Below are 13,858 nucleotides of genomic sequence, written 5' to 3' on the forward strand. Positions count from 1 at the left end.
ATACATCTGACAGAAGGCATCCCTGTGCTCCTAGTGCACTGACCCTGTTCAACAGGGGGCAGAAGGGATCAGCTCTGACCCTTTTAATGTGACTGGGTTGACATTTCACATTCCAGCCTTTGTGTAATAGGAGCGCTTTGATCCATCTCACTCCTCAACGATTTATTGCTTGGGTGTCTGAACTGAGGGACAGTGCACAAGTGCTCGCTCATGGCTTTGTCAGCAGAATGTATCAGCAGCACACTGGGCAGTGGGTATATTTGTTATGTAATAACCTTTTACTTGCTAAGTTGATGGTTTCACCTGCTAGAAACTGCCAACCCATGCAGGCGACAAAGTGCCAGAAATGGCTTGCCAATGGGAGCCGCGGGGATTCCTGCAGTTAAAACATATGAGTTCATAATGATAATAATGTGATTCTGAAATTTTGTGTGATTTTACAGTTCATACATTTTGCTTGCAGCAATTCCTTCAGTTCCCAGTGGCCCATTATAGAAATCTTTATAAATTTCTGCACAACCAGTGCCATTTTAGCCACGAGGCAAGCTGAGCAACTTGGGCCAGACAGCACTTTACCAGGGGCAGCAAAAATCCATCCCTGGTCACTTTAAGAGACAAATGTTACCTTTTTTAACCAGTAATTGAGCTTTAGCTAAAATAAATTTCTGCACAATCAGTGCCATTTTAGCCATGAGGCAAGCTGAGCAACTTGGCCCAGACAGCACTTTACCAGGGGCAGCAAAAATACATCCCTGGTCACTTTAAGAGACAAATGTTACTTTTTTTTAACCAGTAATTGAGCTTCAGCTAAAATAACCCTACCCACTCGGTGCCACTGCGGGATTTTGCAGCAAGTATCATTTTCTACTATATATGCTACTGCCCTAGGCATGGGCCCTCAGGTTCCTATATAGATGATATGGCCCTGCTGCTATATAGATTCATTCTGCCATTTTGCAGTCTTGCAGTACACTACATTTAATCCCTCAAAATGAGCTACATTCTTCATAGTGATGGAGGCAGGAGAACAAAGTATACTAAGAGCTCTTGCACAAAGGGAAGATGGAGAAAGATGGAGCATACACTATTCTGCCAATGGTGAGCCCCAGTGGAGAGAGTTCAGCCATAATACCCAGGATCTACCTTTTATCTATTCAGAGTGAGCGCTACTTTCTGTTGACTACATTTCCCACAGCTCGGGGGTTTATAGATGATGATTTTGCCATGGCAGAAATGTATCTTGTGATATAGCATGGGAAAAAGCCAAGGTAAAATATAGAAAGTTTTATTCCACTCTGCTTAGCATCTTCTGAACAATATTTTCTCCTGTGCCAGGAGGGCACAGAGTTGGTACAATGTAGATCCTGACGTGATAGGCAGCGGAAACACATCCAACAGCATTTATCATGTACAGTAAGACTACCCCATCTGTTCGTCCCAGTGGAATGGTCGGATTTGGAGAGGAGAGAATGATGGGGGGCATAAGGACACACAACACGTGCCCCTCACAGCAGTCGCTCACCTACAGGAACAAAAGAAAAGTATTTTAAAAACAAGAAAATAATTAATAATAATAATAAAATTGTTTGTGATTTGGTTTGTCCCATGCTCTGCCGTTCCCAGCCCTGGCTATGGGCGATATGAACAGATGAGTGATGTGATGATCCTATTGCCCCAATATAATGTGTGGAGACTGGCCTGTCAGAATTCCCTGAAAGAATGAGATACACAGGGGCCCTTCTACCATGTTACCTGAGGCAAAAGTCCCCTTTGCCCATATGGTGGTCTACACTGGCCAAATCTATAGTAAGGAAGCCTTTGCCCACCAATAATGGCACAGCCTGACAGAGCTGGACACAGAGCTACACTGAGGAGAACCCTGTGCTGGAGAGTTCAGTGTTCAAATAATGGGAATAACAAACACACTCCCCCTGGCATGGGAAAGGGCCACATATTTGTTAGGTGCTTCATCTGACTCCCATTAGTAGCTTGATGCTTAGCAGATCTGGTGTAGCTTAGACAACCTATCAAATTTAGATTGCAAACTCCTGTGCCTGAAAATTCTCTCTACGGCTCTGCAATTAACTCTTAATGAGTTTTCAGTGAATCATTGCAGAGTAGCAGTATTTTTTTTAAATAGACATGGTATGTCATATACCCGTAAACTTGTTCTGAGCAATGGGATCCCTTCAGGAACGTACAGCCACATTGGGGAGTGGGATTTGAATTCCAATAGTCTAAAAACCACTACTGAAGATGTTTCCTGTTGTTTGTGTGGCCGGCACGTGAAGCCTATTAATACTATGTGATACCAAAAGTCTGTGCCTCCAATCCGCCGGACACTTGGGAAGGAAGTCAAAGGGTATTTGGTACCAACATCTTTGGCCAACTGGGATTTACTATTTTAAATATTTCTTTAGCTCGAAACACTAAGAGGGCCTGGCTTGTAGCCCTACTGAGTGGGTGCATGGACTAACAGTGGGTACATTTGTACCTGGGCAGTAATCTATTGTATACCTGCTTGCTTTCATGATTCTCAACAATGCTGATTAGCTAAGAACTTCCCAAGTGCCCTTGCACACACAATGACACATAACATAAGTAGAGATGTACCTGGCCAGACGTTAGTTTTGTGACCCAAGAGATTTCAAACATTCTTTATAGGCTTGAATTAGTTCATGGCAGCTGTCTTCTCCTTTCTCAGCCACACTGCATGGGGGGAAATACACTGTTATCTGTTTGTATGGCAAATGAATAAGTGAGCAGATAGATGGATGAGACAGACAGAAAGACAGTTCTGCACTGGGGATGAAATTAACAAACATTTGCACATTTGTACATGATAATTGTCATTGCATTGAAATATGTGTCCTCTGTACTGCCATCTAGTGGACTGACAAGTATAATTTAATGTAAATGTACATAACTTATAGGATATTTATAATAATTCTGTATTTATAGAGAACACATTTCCATGGTGCTTTACAGTGATTATCTATCATTCATATCAGTCCCTGCCCCTGTGGAGCTTACAATCTAAGGTTCCAATCACATTCATACACTTTTGGCAATGCTAGTAAACCTGTCTGTATGTTTTGGGAGTGAGAGAGGAAACACATACAAACTCCTTGCTGACAGTGCCCTGACTGGAATAAAACCTAGATATGCTATTCCTTTAAAAGTAAGTGTCCAGAAAGTAGTTTTGTTCCTCCAGAACATAGACTGATGATATTTGCCAGTGGCATGGGTGCACAGTTGTACTGTTTGATGTTTGAAAAGAATAGCTAGTAAAATCTAGTGCAAGGCTGTCCAGCCAAGGGACTAAGGGACAGCAGCATGCCTGAGCAGGCCATAGTAGTCATATAGTCATTCTCAGATTGAAACTTTTATGGCCAACCAGAAAACCTGACATCCAGGGATCACACTCACAAAAATAAATAGAGAGTACTAACTGTAACTAACGTAACAGTAGTTGTATAGGCCTGAGTACTAAATATAATAGTGTTATATAGGCATATATGCTAAATGTAATCGGAGATATATACACCAATGTACTAAATTTAACAGTAGTTATATAGGCCAGTATACTAAATGAAATAGGAGTTATATAGGCCTATGTACTAAATGTAATAGGAGTTATATAGGCCTATGTACTAAATGTAACAGGAGTTATATAGGCCTATGTACTAAATGTAAAAGGAGTTACATAGGCCTATGTACTAAATGTAATAGAAGATATATATATGCCTATGTACTACATTTAATAGAAGTCATAAAGGCCTATGGTTGTACATAGTATCTCTATGTAGAAGTCCTGTTTGACCATGTATGCATGTGTACTCCATGTAATAGGAGTTATATAGGCCTAAATGTAATAAAAGTCATATAGGCCCATGGTTGTACCTAGTACCTGTATGTAGAAGTCCCGATTCACCATGTTTGCTGACATGCCAGTGTAACTAATAGTGTTAGTGCACTGGGGCCCCTTCGGTGCACTTGTTGTTGTCTGTGCCAAGTAAATCAGTATAAATGTCTGTTTATAGTGCCCTCAGTGAGTAGGTAGGTATATAGGTAACTGTTGGCACTATGTTATTGAATATAAATATACAGATTTTATACTGATATTGTGCTGGCATCTGGACTACTCGTGTGTCTCAGGAGCGCTGTCTGTACTCTGCCCTGCACCCTCTTCATTTCCGTGCGGCTCAGAGCTGCTGGGACTGAGTCCATCCCCGGCTTAGCTAAGCAGCGCACATACCAAATATAAATGAAAAGAAAGCAAGGCACCATTCCTCAGCCTGAAAACGTAATGAGGATCTCCACCCAAAAACAGGGTATTGTCCAATGAAAAATATAATTAAAAAAAAAAATTAAGCAAGTGTCCTTTATACATTAATTAAATATTTGCCTTGGTTTTAAAAAAAATTTAAATTTTCATAACTGCTATTCATTAAAAAAATATTTTTCTTCTGACATGACTCTTGAAACAATGTAGCGGAAGTCACTTTGCCCTCCAGCTCTGTTAATCAGATGCAGCTGCTACAATGTTCCAGGTGTCTGAACCAGAAGTGCAGAGCCAGATATTGCTTTTTATTGCAGTAACAGTTACTAAAAAGCTTTCCCATTCAGGGGATATAAATGGGGAAAGTTTCTTAAAGTTACATTTTCTTTCATGATGCAAAGAACATTTTTACGTGGGATTCCCATGTAAATGGTAGATTTCATGCTTGCAGTTTATGTGCTGTTGGTGGGGTTCCTATGTATGTATACCATTCACAGCATTTGTACCTAATGTCTTTACTACACATCCCCTAATTGACAATGGAGGCTGCACAGCATGGATTCTGTCTGGTTACTAGGGTAAATTGGACCATAGCAACCAGGTAGCTGCCAAGATAAGGTCACCAGATCATTTGGAATTTTTGAGTTATGGTAACTGCGAGTGTGTTGCATTAAGTGCAAAGGATCTGTCTATTTTGGGGGTTGACAGAAGAATATTTCAACCTTCCCCCTTCTGGGAAGACTGGGTAAGCTCAGCTAATGCCCCTGCCTGCCACTCGCTTTAATCACATTTGTAAGATATAGCTATAGCTAAACACAGCACAAGCCCATGGATGCAAAAGGGTTAAAGAAGTGGGCCTGGAGGCTGAAATATGAAATGTAGCAGCACATGTTAGCCATGCATAACTGCACTCAGACTATCCCACCCTTTTTATCTGCAGCTAATGAGGCCCAGCCTGACTCAGCAACCCCCCCCCCCCACCACCCCAGCACAGCACCTTTTATTCATACTCCCCCCAGGCGCTGGGCAGGGAGTGTCTGGGCAAAGGCTGCTCCTCTCAGATAAAGAGGCAGTTCCCTGTCAGGGTATGTTAGGCAGCCAGGCGTGAGAAAGGTGCAGACACCCTGGTAATGAAGGAATGTGTATATAGCGTATATCTCACATGCATGAAACATATGTGCAAAGTGCTGCATGTACCAGGGCCCTGTGTAGTACTGTGTAATGGCTGCACTGGAAGATAAAAGCTAGTACTGGCAACTGCTACTAGTGCTGGGGCAATGCACACTTTGTGGGTACAGTACTATTCTGTCTATGTCCCATATAGACTTGTTGTGGGACTGTCCAACTTATTGCCCTTCAGCTGTGGTTGAACTACAATGTTCAGTACATTAAGCTGTTGGTCAGACCTTTTTAGTTGTATTTCAACAATTGAAGGGCGGCAGCATTGCCAGCACCCATGTAAAGACATACTGCTGCTGTCTTGTCCATATCTTCTGGCCCACAGCCATTCCAGAGGCTATTGTCCCACATTCCATTACAGAGGCTATTATCCCCCCACTGATACTCTAGGCACCATCTCTCCCTACTATACCTGCTATCCCACAGCCACAGTCCCCTCCCAGAGGCTATTATCCCACTGCTACTATAGGCACCATCTCTCCCTACTATACCTGCTATCCCACAGCTACAGTCCCTTCCCAGAGGCTATTATCCCCACTGCTACTATAGGCACCATCTCTCCCTACTATACCTGCTATCCCACAGCCACAGTCCCTTCCCAGAGGCTATTATCCCACTGCTACTATAGGCACCATCTCTCCCTACTATACCTGCTATCCCACAGCCACAGTCCCTTCCCAGAGGCTATTATCCCACTGCTACTATAGATACCATCTCTCCCTACTATACCTGCTATCCCACAGCCACAGTCCCTTCCCAGAGGCTATTATCCCACTGCTACTATAGGCACCGTCTCTCCCTACTATACCTGCCATCCCACAGCCACAGTCCCTTCCCAGAGGCTATTATCCCACTGCTACTATAGGCACCATCTCTCCCTACTATACCTGCTATCCCACAGCCACAGTCCCTTCCCAGAGGCTATTATCCCCCCACTGCTACTATAGGCACCATCTCTCCCTACTATACCTGCTATCCCACAGCCACAGTCCCTTCCCAGAGGCTATTATCCCACTGCTACTATAGGCACCATCTCTCCCTACTATACCTGCTATCCCACAGCCACAGTCCCTTCCCAGAGGCTATTATCCCCCCACTGCTACTATAGGCATCATCTCTCCCTACTATACCTGCTATCCCACAGCCACAGTCCCTTCCCAGAGGCTATTATCCCCCCACTGCTACTATAGGCACCATCTCTCCCTACTATACCTGCTATCCCACAGCCACAGTCCCTTCCCAGAGGCTATTATCCCACTGCTACTATAGGCCCCACCTCACCCTACTATGCCTGCTATCCCACAGCTTAGCCCACCCCGAAAGACAGCTGGGAAAGACAGCCCACCTACTGCTAATAAACTAAAACATGGAAATTGCCCACTTATAATCTTTTTATTCTTAAACAATCTTATTTCTGTATCTTAGATCCTGTTGCAAAGGAAGCTGTGTATAGCAAAGATGACCTGAGCTCAGTTCAATTAGAATTTCTCATTTTTTTTCTCCTATGTGCCCTGAGCTACTCGCTGTGATGCAAAGGTCTTCCCTGTAGATCAGCAGATTTGCTGTTACCATGGCTACATGCCCAGAGAAATGTGGGTCAGCACCATCATCAGTGTTGGTGGTCACTTTGGGAGACAGAGCTTCCGTAATGATCTCATCCAATAAATAAAACCTAACAGTGCTATCAATGTACAACAATAATTATCCTAAATTGGAAATGTGCAATGATTAACAACAGTTAGTCAGAATCAGTCAGTGGATTCTAAAGCCATACAACACTACATAGGGGCACAGGGCTACAAAGGGGCACAGGGCATTGGGTTTTTCTTGAAAAAATGCGGTGTGCCCATAGCCTAAGGCTTACCAGCCCCATATAAAAGAGAGACTGCACAACTATAAATATGAAAGCCAAGCATCATGGAGGATGGGATTTATAAGTGTATGGCCACCTTAATTCAGGAGCAACAACATGAAACTCATACCAACCAATTAGTGATTAGCTGTTTTGGTCATGTGCAAATATTAACAGATAGTATTGCAGTTCTATAGGTTTGAATATGTTACATTCAACCCCCCCCCCCCTGTAAAGAGCTAGTAACACCAACATTATTAACTATATTAATATATAAAATATTAGAAAATGTATATTTCATATGTCTAAATTCCTTATAAGGGTTTTATATTTTACCTTTTTTATGTATTTGCTTTAGATTTCAATTCAGAATTCTCTAAAAAAAAATGTTATTCGTCAGCAGATCTTGCTTACAATTTACCCTAAGGTCTTAAAATCTTTAGCTTTTACTAATTGGCCAACATTTTATCAAAGATAAAAGTGCTACTCTGAAACTGCCACATACTGTGCTTTCAGAGCTGTAAATCAGAGCAGGTTTATAGTTTCCGCTGGGTATAGGTGCCTAGGTTATGAGAAGCTTCTCCTCTGTGCCCTGTGCGGCTTGTGTGGATTTCAAAAATAGCTCTTGCACAGCCAGTTCCCTAAATATATCTGCTGCATCTGTGTTTCCCTGGTACTTGGGTTACCTTTGCTGTCTGTACACATGGATCGTTCATTCACCAATGGATCTAGGCAAGCACTTAGAAAAAAGGGGGTCCCAGTCAATGCAGGAGGTTTAGGACCCTGATTTGAGGGGTAAAATATATAGATCAGGAATTTCCAACCTGTGGGCCTTTAGTTGTGTTGCTATGACTACACAATGTAAGTTGCCATCGGACAATGCTGAGGAATATATATGAGTTTCCAGAAAACATATCCCATACCCATACATCTATTCTTTCAGCAACATTTGTTTCCCCAAAAGGAACTCCTCTAGTGCTGAGGCCCAGGCTACATGTTTATTCTATCCTAAAACTGGCACTGGTAGCATTTGTCCCCAGCGAGCACTTAGCCACCCGCACTGGGCAGGAGCTTCTGTTGCAGCTTCTGTATCAGTGATACAAGGGCACATAACAGTTACATGCTACTATTACAATAGTTACCGTAACCATTGGTCCTACGACCTTTGTATTGTACGATAATATCAGTGCGTGTATGGCAACATGGCTCCCTCCTGGTGCAGGTGGCTAAGTGCTAGGGCTCAATTTTCCCTAGCAACCAGGTTGTGGATTCGATGGGAGACTGGAAGATGAATAAGAGTGGAAGGATAAGTAATTAGAAATTAACAATAACAACAAAATTGTTTTTTTCCCCTAATCTGGATTTATTTAGTTTAGTTACCATTAAGTATAAGGCACTGTTTTATTTCAGAGGAAAAGGAAATCATTATTTTTTTTTTTTTTAAATTGAATTTTTTTTTATTAAAATGAAGTCTTTTGGGAGATGGCAATTCCGTAATTTAGAGCTTTCTGGATGACAGGTTTATGGATATAGGATCCCATACCTGTATCTGCTATCAAATTACCTTATATTTTACAGTTATGCAGCACTTATAAAAACTATACCCCTCAGCAAGTTACTGTATATAATCGAGTATAAGCCTAGTTTTTCAGCACCCAAAATGTGCTAAAAAAGTCACCCTCGGCTCATACTTGAGTCGGGTGCCACGGGTCCCTCCAGACTAGCACTCTCTGTCCCTCCAGTGCCCTGGCCAGCTCCCAAATTCATCTTTATCTACCATCCTCGCCTGTCCCATTCTGCACTAGACATTGCACTTTATATTCGATATAAACTATATATAGTTTTGAAGGATTGTAACTTTTTGTGCTTTAGCTGGGTTGCTGATTGAGCTAAGGGGGTAGTACTCTTAAGGTATCATTGTTGATACCATATTGTTTTTGTTGACCCTCTTCTCCGCTTACAGAGCTAGTTTACTGTTTTTCTTTGAAATAAATATTTAAAAACATATACCCCACTGATGCCTCATTTAATGTAATTTTATTGGTATTTATTTTGATTATTGACGCTTAGCAGTAGCTGCTGCATTTCCCACCCTAGGCTTATACTGAAGTCAATAAGTTTTTCCAGTTTTCTTAGGTAAAATTAGGTAACTCGGCTTATATTCAGATCGGCTTATACTCGAGTATTTACAGTAGGTCTCTATAAAAAATATATTGCATAAAACAGCTCATAAGTAAAACCCTGCTTCATCTAAATAAACCATTTTCATAAAAAGATACTTTACTAGTAGTATGTGCTATTGGGTAATCCTAAATAGAAAATGTTATGTACTAAGGGCCGCCCCCTGGGATCATCTGATACACAGTGCGCACAAACACGCCAAGGCACATATATGTTAGGTCACATCAGCCAATTAATGGGCAGAGTTCTGTCTTTTACTCCCACACTACTTCCTATTACAGTTAAAGCTGCTTAATTTCCGTTCGGTGATCTCTGAGGGAGCACACAGACAACCACAAAATGTTGGCTCAAGGGTGCAAAAAAAGGCAATATTTTCTTATTTATATATTCCAGTTTGGTAAGACTCTTTACTAGGCCACTTAATATAATATAAACTATCTGTTGCTGATTATTCATTCTGAAAGTGTAGTTGTCCTTTAATGTAGGGCTGCTCTGCCCTTGATATTGCTTTCAAATATATTTTTTTTTAAATTTTTTATGTAATTTTTATATTGCCCTAAAATGCAGTCAGGAAATGTGCATGAAGTCTAATTTTATTATGCCTTTTCTAATAATCCCTTGTGAATTTCCCCCCATAGCAATAACCTCACTGTGTTTAATGCCTTCTGTCCAACCTCACTGCTAATCTGCTTTGGTGATGGATTATAATGAGCAAATGATTCTGTGGTCTCAGTGATTCTCTAGTATCTCCCTCTGGCTTAATACCAATCAGAAAAGGGTCAGTATCATCTAAACAAGAATCCCCAGCATCCACTAATATCCAAATTCAGCCAGGGACTGAACTGATATAGCTGCAAGGGGCCTCAACATTGTTGAGGCCCTAAAAGGCTATATCTTGCTACACTTGAACTAAAAGACAAAAAATGCATTCTCATGTTAGCCTGGGTATATGCACTATTGATGTTGCATGTGCTTTGGCATGATGAGATGTACCCAATTGGTTAGCAAGGTATTTCCAATCATCTACTAATCTCTTATTTAAATTGTACCCCTAACATCCTACTGCTTTTGAGTTTCTTCTGAAACATTCTCCCCTTCTTAACAATGCCATATATGTTAAAACTGTATTCCTTTCTTTCTCTTTTCTTCAAGCCATTCCCTCCATATACAATATATTGCTAAATTACCCGACCTAATGTTCCAGATAATATATTGTCACTTGATGCTCACTAAAGACCTCTTTGGGAGGTCAGACATTATAGCTGTCAGTATGAATTCCTGCTTTCAAGTGAATCACCAGCTATACCAGTGGTGTGCACATTGGTGTAAACTGATAGTTGCCCTTTAAAAGAATTCAGCTTAGTGTTAGGCTTAGTATTTTGTTACATAGGTGTTTTGGGGATAGATAAGAGCATTTGCCCTAGAGTACAATCTGTGCTGCTATTGGACTGTGCCGCTTTATGAGCATAATCCATGTTTCTGGCTGTTCTTATCTATCATATCATCTATATAAAGATAAGCAAAGTTACAGAGTGAAGTGCTCACAGGAATATGCTCAGATTAGATATTCTGGCCTAGTAACCCCAAGATGATAATTGTAAGGATGAGAGCTGACTGCACGGTCACTTTATCTTCATGCAGCTACATGACCATCTGAAAAATGTGCAGAGTCAATGGGCATGATATATGTGAGGGCTGCATTTAGTGACCTTTCCAAATACCATCTATTTCAGCTTTAGGGTCAGAGGATAAAGTATAAGCCCAAGGACAAAATTCTTAAAAAGCTATACCTTCAGAATGAATACTTAACCACCTATGACATATGAGCTGTTTTATGTCATATATTTTTATAGAGACCTACATTGTTTGGGGTATAACATTCCTTTAATTACATCAGCGGTTTTAACTCTGCTATCTGATCATATAATTGGTCAGGGGCCAAGTGATCAAATCAGCCCAACTGATGGCCTGTTTAACACCTATTATATAATAAAATGAAATTCTTGTACTGTTATCAAAGGTACCAATAGTGACAAGGACCCTGTGCTTCCCCTAAATCCCACACTGGCTGTTGTGCAGTAATGTCTTTGCCTTTTTAAATACTGTCAGTCCTTGTCACTGTGCCCCTTACGGGGAAGGAAAGTTACCTGCTCACTCAGTAGTGACTGGGCCCCAAAGCAAAATCACTTTAGAGTTAGACATTTTTCATAAAACTGCTTATCAGTCAGTGCCCCACTAGGCCCCCCCAGCAGTCACAGGGTCTGCTTCTATATAGTTATGCCCCTGACAGATGCTGTCAGATTATATCATTGGATTACCCTTAAAATCTGTATAAGGCATGGACTTCACTGATTTAATGCCATGGAGCATATTCTCTGCTGTTGATTTCTATCCTGAAAAGATGAATGATGCATCTCCAACTGAAATATCTGTGAATGTTCAATGGCGGACTTGGGTCCTCTTGGGGACTGGTTGAAAAATGCCTGTGGTATAGGAACCCTGTGTGCCATCAGCCTTCAGATAACAACCAACCCGTTAAAAAACGTAAATTTCTTGCTGTACTCCCAACACCCTAACTAAAAATATCTATACATTGTGGGGCAAAATACCTTTTATTTTTCTTTATTCTGCATACAGTAGCCATAAATTGCACCACCTATTTTACAATGTCATAAAATGCCATTAGTTCTTGGCCCTAGGGGAATATTTACTGCCAGGAATCATGCTAAAAGCCAGTGACATTGTGAAAATTCTTACTGTCTAATGACTCAGGCCAAACAAAATGGGACACGGGGTCTGAGCACACAACAGAGACATGGTCATGGTTTAAACAACAAGCAGCGCCTGTTCTCCTACTTGTTCATAGGCAAATGGAAATGAATTCATAGAATGAACCCCATCCTTTTTAAGCACAAGCAGAATCAGAATGAACTGCATTACTAAGCACAAGTGTTATGCACTGCGTCACAAGGATGTTCTTGTGTCTAAATAAATACAATCCCATACACAACATACACGTATATATTTACACGCATTCATTTAAAAGATGCCAGGGGAAGAAAGAGAACAGACATAGAAACCTGTAATAGAACTACAACTTCCAGCATCCCCTATGTCAGCTCCGGCAATTGCTGAATCATGGGAGGTCAGCCATGTCTTGTTTAATGAGGCATAAGGGCCCTGCAGCAAGAATTTTATGTTTCACTAGTTAATTGGGTAAAGACGACTTTGCAAATGCTTGTTGACAAGGGATCTACCACTAAATAGCTGTACCAAGCATTATATCAAACCTTTAAAAATGCTAAGATCTGTCATTGTTCTTGAATTAGTAAAAAAGTTGTAAATTAGAATGTAGTTTTGTAAATTTGTAAAGTTGTATTTTTCATACATTTTTTTCCTAAACTCCCCCCCTTCCTTTGTGCAGATCTTTAATTTCTATATACAGAATAATATAACTAAACTTTATGCCTTGTCATATCCTATGTGATTATTGTTTTATTCTTAAAGTGTCGGTAGGTACTATTGGTAGGTAACTGTGGATAAAGGCAGTGACCTCTATACGCAAGGTCATTAGACGAATTCCCAGCAGCTAATGAAAAGACAGACAGTCAGTGGGATGCTGGGAGTTGGAAATCTCTAATCTATACTGAATCTATAAATATTATACAATGTATGTCTTTTGTACTTTCTGTGAGCTAATGGGGGGCCCAGATCAAACACCGCACAGAATACTTTTTTTCCTGTTATTACCAAACACATCCAAGCAATGGAGTAACTGTACATTTCTGGGCCCCATAGCAAAATCGTAATAGGGCACACATCAACCCTGAAGAAGATATATCGAAAATGTGCATCAGTCAGAATCCCACAGGACCCCCCAGCAGCTGCTGTATCTGCCACCTCCTGTTGCTCTATATACAGGAATGTTATTGGCACTCAGTACCTGTTGGCGAAATAATTCACACACATCCAGCCCCATGCACGAGCGATTTGGGTCACTCACCATTTCTCCATGGCAATCTTGAGTTCAGAGCATGGGTTCTCTTTAGGTTTTGCCTCAACCTCTGCCACAGTTTCCACTGGTACTTCTTTTGCACTGTCAGACATAATGAATATTGGTAGTGATAACCGGGAATGCCTGTGCCAAAGCTGTGTTACTGGAGCCCTGTTCCCTGAGTAGTGACTGCCCTACTTTCCCCTCTCTGATCCCTATCTGTGCCTTGCCTGCACTGCCTGGGGAGGGTATGTGTCACTCTCACTGGAGGTACTGGGAGCTCTGCCTATTTATTGGGAGGGAAGGTGGGAGGGGGAGGGCGAGTGCTATCTGCTTTCCCCACTACGCTTAATTCACAAACTGAGGCCAA

The 13,858-nt window shown here is 41.3% G+C and overlaps 1 long non-coding RNA gene across 1 annotated transcript; it reads right to left on the reverse strand.

Moving 5' to 3' along the window:
- Positions 1 to 1,269: 1,269 nt before the first annotated feature.
- LOC100489525 lies at positions 1,270 to 13,764 on the reverse strand. The gene is made up of 3 exons (XR_208836.4): positions 13,498 to 13,764; positions 2,614 to 2,709; positions 1,270 to 1,522 (listed from the first exon to the last, which is right to left on the reverse strand). It is a non-coding gene; the product is annotated as an Uncharaterized LOC100489525 (long non-coding RNA).
- Positions 13,765 to 13,858: the final 94 nt, after the last annotated feature.

This window comes from Xenopus tropicalis, chromosome 7 (genome assembly GCF_000004195.4).
Source record: "Xenopus tropicalis strain Nigerian chromosome 7, UCB_Xtro_10.0, whole genome shotgun sequence".
Taxonomy (NCBI): Eukaryota; Metazoa; Chordata; class Amphibia; order Anura; family Pipidae; genus Xenopus; species Xenopus tropicalis.